Consider the following 9,616-nt stretch of genomic DNA (forward strand, 5'->3'; position numbering starts at 1 on the left):
CTGGCTTTGTGTATTTAGATGAGGAAATTCTCTGATGATTTACAACTTAGTTTACTTTATGACCAGGTGTGAATATTTATTATACATAAACATTCCCAAGGCTGGGAGAGAGAGCACTAAAAAAACAAAAACAATTTGATTCATTCAAGTAGAAAAAAGGGGATGAATTTTGATAATGCATTTCAACTCCTGTTGATGGGACTTGTACGATTAATATTAATGATAATTTAAATTAGAATTATGGAATGATCCTTTTGTCCCTATTTCCCTTTGCTTAGGAAAAATGAATTATTGGATGCAAGATATTTAGAATAAGGCCTGCTACAGAGTGAATAATCAATAAATGAGAGCTTGTAGCATCACGGGACATATTATAGGCAAGGCACCATTCTTACATTAATTAATGCATATAATCCTAGCAACAATACAGTGAGGTGGGGACTCTTAGCATCCCAGTTTTAGAGGTGAGAAAACATGGACAGAGAAGTTAAATCACTGGTCTAGTGTCACATCACTAGCAGGTGGCTGAGCTGGAATTCCCTGGGGGCTGGGCCCCAGCATCTTGCTCTTCACCATTCTACCATAGCACATACTTGTTAAGCAAAGCTGCTATCTTTAGGGTTTCTGGAAAAGAAAACCAAGTGGTCCACTGAGCTTTTAGGGGAAGATGGTCTTTGAGTGCCTGGGCCCCCAGGGAAGGGGATGAGGAGGGCTGGAGAGGAGGAAGAGGGGAATAGGCCCTTGCTTCTGCACCTTCTGGAGTGGAGGGAATAAATGGAGACATTAGGGGTGGGGGAACCTTGGGTGGACTCACTTGTTTATTGGTGGAGGGGCTGGAGGTAGGACATCCGTGGCAGACGCTTTGCTAAAGTTCCCCTCGGAGTCTGGCGGACAGGGAAAAGGGTCTGAGCCACATGGGTTCAAAGGGTTGCCTCTGTTCCTCAGCCACTCTTAGCGAGGGTTTTAGAATTGGAGGGTTGTCGGAGATGTCACCTGGCACAGCATACTCCTCCTCCACCCCTCCCACAATTCAGAGAGAGTTGTCTCTCACAGGGTTCTCCCCCCAGGCTCCTCCCATAGATAATCGCTACATCCCCAGACAGCAGGGTTCCCAGACAGATGTGAAACTCCCCCAGGCTCTGGTCCTGCCAGGGCTCCACCCGAGGCAGTGCTGCACTCTCCCTGCCCCCATTCAGAAGCCTTGAGGGCCTCCCCAACTCTGATCTCAATGAGATGGTGAGGGGAATGGGTTTCGTGTAACCGGGGCAAGGCCAGCATGAAATCAGAAACAGTTCAGGTTAGACCCATCTCAGGTGAGGGAGGGACTTCACAGACCAGAACCCAGGTTGAGGCCGACAGCCAGGGCCATGCCAGGTAAGCCCAGGGGCTGGAATGGCAGACCAGGCAAGGCTGAGGGTCAGAAGCCAGGCGGGGACCACAGGAACAAATCCTCACCTCTGCCTCTCCTGGGAGCGATCCCAGCAGAGGGGGTGCTTGGGCTGGGGCTGAATCCAGGAGCACTTACCTGAGACCAGGAGTGAAAGCAGACACTGCAGACGCAAGTTGAGTCAGAAACATGTGAGAAGCTGTGGTCTAAAAAGGGAAGTCTGAATGGTCACCAAAGCGAAGGGGCCAGAAGTAGCGATGGCAGCTGGGTTATGGAGCCAGGAATCTGAGAACCAGGGAGGTGAGAGCAAAAATAGCAGGTCCAGGGTAAACAGGATTGGCCTAGAACATGTGTGCCTGTGGCTCACTCCGGTGGGCCAGCTGGGCAAGGTGGGAGTGTGGATCTGCTAAATTTAAAGGGCCAGAGCAGACACCAGTGTCCAGGAGACCTTGAAACTAGCCCAGCCTGGGAGCCTCTTATAATAACTCAGGCTGGGTCCAAGAAGGGCTAGGCACGGTTTGCCCTGGACCTGGAGCCAGTGAACCAGGCTCAGTCTACAGGGAGGGGAGGGCCGTGTTGGAGATAAGGACAGAGCCTGGTGGGTGCTTGGGTGGAGGGACAAGTTTGGGCACCGGGGCCTTGGCACCATGGGCCTGCACGCTCAGGCCTGCATGAGAGTAGGCCTGGAGGGGAGAGTCGCTGATGCGTCAGGATCCAGATGTGGAGCAGATGCTGTCGGCAGATTTGGGCTGCTGGTCAGCGGATTTGACCACAGCCTGGATCAGCTGTCAGGCTCAGGCCGCTGGCCCTGTTGCTAGCACAGAGAAAGTCTAAGAACTCGTTCCTCTAGTGAGCTCTTTGAAATGTTTCATAGCCCCACAGAGCCACATTTGGGTGAGTAAATGTATTCCCTGAGCCAGGCTTTACAAGTTGATTTTATGACGCATCTAGGCAGAAGGTGAAACGCCCCAGTCATTAACTCACTTCCCCTTGTGGGTGAATTCCGCAATGAGTCGTTCATCTGAGCGGTGGAACGAGTTTCTCTAGCGCACACAGACCTGTCTGTCAGTGTACATTTGGCTGCTCAGATAAATCCTTGGCACCTCAGAGGGTGTCCCTGGTTCACCTCCCAGGCCACGTGCTTTCTCTTGCAGGCTGCTTTGCTGGCTCTTCCTGGAACAGGCCAGGACACAGGGCTGGTGTTCTGTGGATAGAGCTGCACTGTCTCAGGGAGGCCTTGAACACACATCTGGATTCCTTCCCCCAGCTTGCCATGGTAGCCAGACGGCTTAACATGACCTCTGTGTATGTGTGTCCTTTTAAATTCTAGCTTACCCGCCACATGTTTTAGGCCTCTTCTGTCCTCCTAAAATAAGGCTCTGACCACATCTCCAAAAGAGAGCCCCTGAATCAGACACCGTGGGCCGGCTGCCAAGGCTGGCAGAATGAGACGCAGTACTCGAAATAAATGCAGGGCGTTTGCTTCCAGATTCTTCACCACATCAGGGATGAGTCAGATGACTTCTCACCCCAGATTGTTTTTACCCGCTTTCCTACTCAGAGGTGGGGTGGGAGGATTTTGTAAAGTTTAAAATACATCCCCAAATTATATACTTTTGTCTTTTGAGTTTTAAAGTACAATAGGGATTCTTTCATGGTTCGACACAGTTGGGAATTATTTTTGTCTTTTTCAGTTTCATTCTGTTTTAATTTCCACTTGGTAGTGGAAAGAGCAGTAGGCAGGGAGCAGTAGGCAGGATCACGTCTCTGCTCTGCTAGTCAGTAACTGTGGGATCTGGGGCAAATCAGCTCACCTCTCTGCCTGCAGTTTCCTCTGCAGCCAGGTGGGGCGTTAGTCCCCTGACGAGGCTGTGGGCTTCCCTTGGGATGCGCAGCTCTCTCCTCTCCAAAGCCCTGGAGTCTGAACCCCTGCCCTCTGCTCTGCATGGAGTCGCTTGTCAAGCCCTTGCCTGTCCTGACAGCAAGTTGGATCACTCGTGGAAGTGTTTTGAACCCTAAAATGGCACATTCCTGTGAGGGATGATTATTATTATACATCATGCAAAAAACCCAAACCAACCAAAACAAAAAAACCAAACCAAACCTGTTTCTCATCTCTTCAGCCTTCTTCATGCTCAACTTAGTCTTGTCTGGACGGTGTTTCTTTGGTTTCCCAGGCAAACCCCTTCTCTCTGGCTTTCAGAGGCTGGAGCAACCACACCCCCTAACCTCATTCACAACACCTCTGCATCTGCTGCTGCTTTTTTTTTTTTTTTTGGCTTCAGGGTGATCTTAAGTTCTTTTATTATTTATTTCTTTATTTTATTGTGGGAAAGTAAATACAACATAGTACTTACACTTTAAACCATTTTGAAGTGTACAGTTCAGTGGCATTAAGTACATTCATCACCACTATCCATCTCCGCATTTTCATCTTGCAAAAGTGAATCTCCGTATCCATTAAACAACAGCTCCCCACTTCCTCCTTCCCCCAGCCTCTGGCAACTACCATTCTAGTTCTTGTCTCCAAGAATTTGACTGCTCTAGGTACCTCGTGTAAGTGGAACCACACAAAGTTTGTCCCTTTGTGTATGGCTTATTTCACTTAGCACAGTGTCTTCAAGGATCATTCATGTCTGCATCTTTTTCAGAGAGAAAGTCCCCAGAAACTTTTAAACAATAGAATAAAACAACATTTTCTCCCCAGAAACTATTGTAAACTGGGGGAGAGGAGGGGAGGCTGAAGGGACATATACATTTCTTTGTTTAGGTGCTGTTTATAGCTGTAAAGTAACTCTTTAAAATAAGAAATAAATACATTGTGTATCAGTATCGATGTCTCAGCTGGGCAGAGGCTGAGTGAGACTCCAACATCTGACACCAGGATTTGGGCAACACCCTTCCTCCCAAGTGTCTATTTATATCTGATGATTTACCTGGGGACCAAAGAACTCTTGACCAAGAATACTTAAACCACGTCCACAAATGGAGTTCAGACATGTCCTATCACTGCTGATAGTTTCGGGGGTTCTGACAGAAGCCAGGTTTCAGGAAGGCAATTTGGCCCCTGAGGGAGAAGTGGCTGAAAGGGAAAATGTACTCTGGCGTGGTGAGCCGGACCCAGCAGCGGGGCCTGGGCACCAGAGAGGAGCAGCATTATGAGCAACCTGCAAGGAAGGGCCAGGGGTAACAGTTACAAGACCTGTTTGAACTCTGTAATGCTTTGGGGGCCCAAAGCAAGCCCACCAAGGGAAGTTACAGCAGAACAAAGTGGACCATTCTCCCCTTCCCTTGCAGTGACGGGGGAGCCCAGTAACACTGTTGTGAACATCAGTGGCTCAGCAATTGGGGTTGCAAAGAGGGTCTTCACCCCACTCAGAAGAGGCAGTGCAGTGACCGTGGTGGGCTTCTAAGTCACTATGGTGGTTAAAGCAGGCAGGAGTCCCAGATCTCAGGCTGGGTGGAGGGTGCCTTAGCAGCTCTGGTTTGCGTGGATTAGGCCCGAGCTGATTCGTGTTCATACGTAAGGCCCCCTCAGGGGCTCCTGCAAAGTCTTGGGGAAGAACTTGGTAAGAGACTGTAATTCTGGACTGACTGGATGGGGCGCCAAGGCAATGAGATTCAGATATTAATGCAAACGCAACCCCCATTGTAGCTGTTGGCTGGTGAGGGTCAGCAACCTTTGGGTTACATCTGTTTTGATTGTTAATAACACAATTATTACTTGGTTTATTCCAGCGATTACCAAATCATTAATCTCATTTCATTTAAAATGTTTGTTCCAAGCAGAGCTACGACTTGCCAATGTGTAGCAACTGTACACCTCTTACTTTTGGCTGGATTCTGATATTCATGAGGGACTTTGAGAGTAGATGGAACTGTCATTATGACAGTGTGTTTTCTGGATTTAATCACATTTTCAGACATTGGGGCAATAGGAGGCAAGAGAGCCTTGAAACCTATGGAATATAACTTTTCTGTGTGGAAGTTTATTTAATCCAGCGGTTTCTGCTTCTTCCAGTGCTTCATTCATCATCCTCCTAGACTTCTGGGAACTGAAGGGGTGTTTGCTCAGAAGTGACAAATTTTTTTGAGTTATTTTTATGCTATTCGAGGGTATCTGAGTATTTTTACATGTCATGTGGCTGGGTTTTAACTACTCTTGACCCCAGGAGAAATCTTGAATTAGTTCTATTTTGATCCTACCCAACTTGGGCACTGCAGGGTAGGAGCACTAGGCAGGTCCTCATCCTTCCTGTGGCAGGGCTTATATGTGTTCTGAGTCATTGAAAATTGGGTTTTCCTCATCGGGCAGATCTCCTGAGCTGAGAAAATACTGAGGCATGGTTGGGCATTGGTCCTGTTGGACCATGGATGGCTACATGGAGGCAGCTGTTGGTGGGAGACCCTCACTTGAGGACAATGAGTACAGCAAAGGGAGTAAGTGTTGGCTGAATTCTGGGCCCTGGCTCAACTCCCATGTGGTACCCTGGCACTGCCCTACTGACGGCACTCAATTGGGCCCAGGTGGGGTCATGCTGACTCTCACCATCACGTGGCCCCTGTAGTACTGGAGGCTCTACAGACTTCCTTTTCACACCACTGCCTCTCACCCATGGCAATGCCAATGTTCACCCTTGGAGTTAGTCTAGATCTTCATCTGTTCTTGTTTCAAGCTATTTTTTCAACTGTTTATTCCTGCAATTTTCAAGCATACAGAAAAATGGAAGTAACAGAACATGACACTTATATTCACTTAATCTTGATTAAACAATTGTTAAAATATTATCATATTTGCTTTAATAGAATATATGTATGAACCACTTCAAAGTAAATTGTAGACTTTCACTCTTAAGTACTTCAGTATTCAGCATGCATCTTCTAGGAATAAGGACATTCTTCTCCACTTTGACAATACCATTGTCACACCTAAGAAAATTAATAGTAACTTGCTAATATCATCTAATTTAAATTGAATATTCATATTTCCCCAATTGTCCCCAATAAGAATTTATAAATTAATACTTTAGAACCAGGATCCAATCAGAGTTCATGTATTGCATTTAGTTGTTACAGCTTTTAATCTCTTTTACTTTAAAACAATCCCACTTATTGTTTTTTTAAGTTACATTGGCATCTGAGGAGCCAGCCCAGTTGTAATGCAGAATGTCTTACCTTCTGATTTGTCTGATCATTTCTCTGTAGTGTTATTTAACTTTTTTAAAAATATAGCCCTTGCATTTTCTGTAAACTGGAAATTAGTTGTAGAGGCTTTATTAGATTTGGTTAAAATTTTGGTAGGATGCTCATTGTTTTTAAATGGATGAATGTCATGCCCTATTCCTTTTAGGCTTTGACTTTTGAATTTCAACACGTTCTCATTCTCCCCTTTTCTCTCAAAAAGTGTATTTGGCAAACTGTAATTTTTCCCCCACAGCTATTACCACTGAACTATTTCACAAACCCATTTTGAAAGTTTGAAAAAACTGAGCATTGAGTTTTTCTCTTTGTATTCCAGCTGTAACAATCCTAATCTTCCCTGAGGTGATGTACAACTGTCACTGGAGAGAAATAGAGTACAAGGAAATGCAAAAAGGAAAAGCACCTTGATGAATGTTTTAAGCATTACTGCTCCACACCTCTAAAGTACATTGTCACCTGCTTAGAGTATGAAGTTTCTGAAGCAGGCAAGAGGAAGCAGAGGACATGCCCTCAAAGGTCTTGCTCCACAGAGCTGGAGGGACACACTGTGAAGAATCCCGAACTGTGTTCTTGGATGTGCATCATATGGAAACGTGGGACTCTGGTCCTTTTCCATCACCAGGTCCCAAGGATAAAGCTCATTTTGCAGCTACTCACAGTTATTAGCAGTGCCATCATCTTTAATATTTTTTGCTGTTGACTGAGATCTCAGAGATTTTTAGAAGGATAAATTATCTAACTATGAAATTCCCTGTGATTCTGAATAGTGTCTTATGTTAATTTCTATTCTGTTGTGACTTTCCCAATAGTCTTGTGAATTCAGTAGGGAATGGACCGTTTGTTTCCATTTGATAGAAAGAAAAATCAATCTTGGACTTTTCAAACATGTTCAACAAATGTTTATTGAAGCTTTATGGTGTCCAAGGAGCTGCATCAGGCCTTGGGAGTACAAATGTAGCTTGAGCCCACATGTTGCTTACAGTGGGGAAGAAGACACCTAGACATTTTACTATAAAATGGCAGAGATAATTACTAAGTGTCAAGGAGTCAAAAGTGAAGGGCATAACTCAGCCTTCCTGAAGGAAATGAGGCCTAAGACGTGAAGGATGAGCAAAAGCCAGATGCCAAGTGGCGAGAAGAGCCCTCTTGGCTGTTCACTTTGGTATTCCTAGCATCTAGCACGTGGGCTGGTACATGGTAGACATTCAATATAGTGACTTTGGAAAACAAATCTCAGCAGAGGAAATATTATACACAAGCACAAAATTTTTATATAAATACAAAAAATGTGTAGAAAACTATAAATAGTTCAGAATTACCAGAATATGAATCCTTATGGGGTCAGAGACTCCTTTGAAAATACTAATGGAAACCATAAAACTTCTCCCCAGCAAAATAAACATACACTCAAAATTTAACAGATAATTTTAGGGGATACAGATATGCCTGAACCCCATGCACATTTAGAATCTTTGTTGCAAGGAATTGAAAACATTGAGGTTTTTAAAAAAATTTATGCTATTTTATTATAAAATTGGGGAATGACATAACTTAAGATTACTTCGGATGTATTGTGAGGATGAGTTTAAGGTAGATAATACTGGAGGCAGGCAGTTCATTTCAGAGGTTGTTGAAATAATTCTGGGCAACAGATGAATTAGCCTGAACTTGGGGTGAGGTCACAGGACTGGAGAAGAATAGTGGGCTCAAGGATGCTTTAAGAGGTGAAGGTGGCAATTGTTGGTGTTTGGTTGGATTTGAGAGTAAAGAGTAGGAAGGAGTTTAGGTTGACTTTCAAGTTTTTGGATGACAGGGTGGATGATGGAGCTATTAATTGAGACAGGAAATGCAGGAAAACAGGTTTGTGTTAAGAATGGGGTGATGGAGAGTCTGGGGGTGGGAGAAATGAGGAATCCAGATTAGGCCATATTGAGGTAACTTGCAGTGACCAGGAAATGATGGATAAGAGTGAAGTGGAGGGATGATGGGGAGATACCATAAATCTTAAGGAAGCAAAGGATCACGGAAAAGCGGAGTGGAGGTACAATGTATGTTTTAGAAGCGTAATTGAACAATGAGGAGGACTGATGCCCACTTCCAAGTCTGAGGAGTGTGGCAAGTGGGAGAACGAGGCAGCTCATCACACAAGGGTTGGTGGAGGGACAGTGTCTTCAGGAGGTGTATTAGCCTCCTCGGGCTGCTGTAACAAAGAACTGCAGGGTAGCCTAAACCAACAGGAATTTATCGTCTCGCAGTTCTGGAGGCTAGGAGTCAGAAATCAAGGTGTCGGCAGATCATGCTTCCTCTGAAACCCATAGAGAAATCCTTCCATGCCTCTTCTTAGCTTCTTGTGGTTTGCTGGCAATCTTTAGTGTTCTTTGGCTTGTAGATGCACCACTCCAATCTCTGCCTTTGTTACCACATGGCCACCTTCTTATAGGACACCAGTCATGTGTGATTAGAGACCCACAGTGCTCCAGTGTAACTAATTACATCTGCAAGGACCCTGTTTCAAAATAACGTTGCATTCTGAGCTACTAGGGACTAGGACTTCAACATATCTTTTTTGGGGAATAAATTCCACCCATAGTAGGGAGGATATAGTTTTTAATTCAAGGAGAAAACAAAGGAACAGTCTTCAGAGACTGAGTAGGGATTTTTTTTTTTTTTTTTTGCCATAGGACCTGAAAAGCCCAAGTGAAATGGTGGGGGGTGTTGTGTGTGGGTGGGGTGGAAGTGGTGGGGGTTCTGGTCAAAGAGGTGACAGGAAGAGCTACATGACATTCTGGGTGACAAGACTGATGGAAGTGTGAGGCATTGGGGTTAGCATGAGGAACCACCTGAACCCCCTGGTTTGAGGGGAGACGTGGAGGACTTGGCCTGGGTGGGGCAAAAACACACCCCACAGCAGGGAACTCTGGGTACGGGCGCAGCCGGAGGAATGATCTGATTGTGGTTGCCTGGTCAGTTACTGCTTATTGATGTTAGTTTGCTGAAGAATCACTTGCTTTTAGCAGATTTTCAGTT

Source organism: Lemur catta, chromosome 7 (assembly GCF_020740605.2).
Source record: "Lemur catta isolate mLemCat1 chromosome 7, mLemCat1.pri, whole genome shotgun sequence".
Lineage (NCBI taxonomy): Eukaryota > Metazoa > Chordata > Mammalia > Primates > Lemuridae > Lemur > Lemur catta.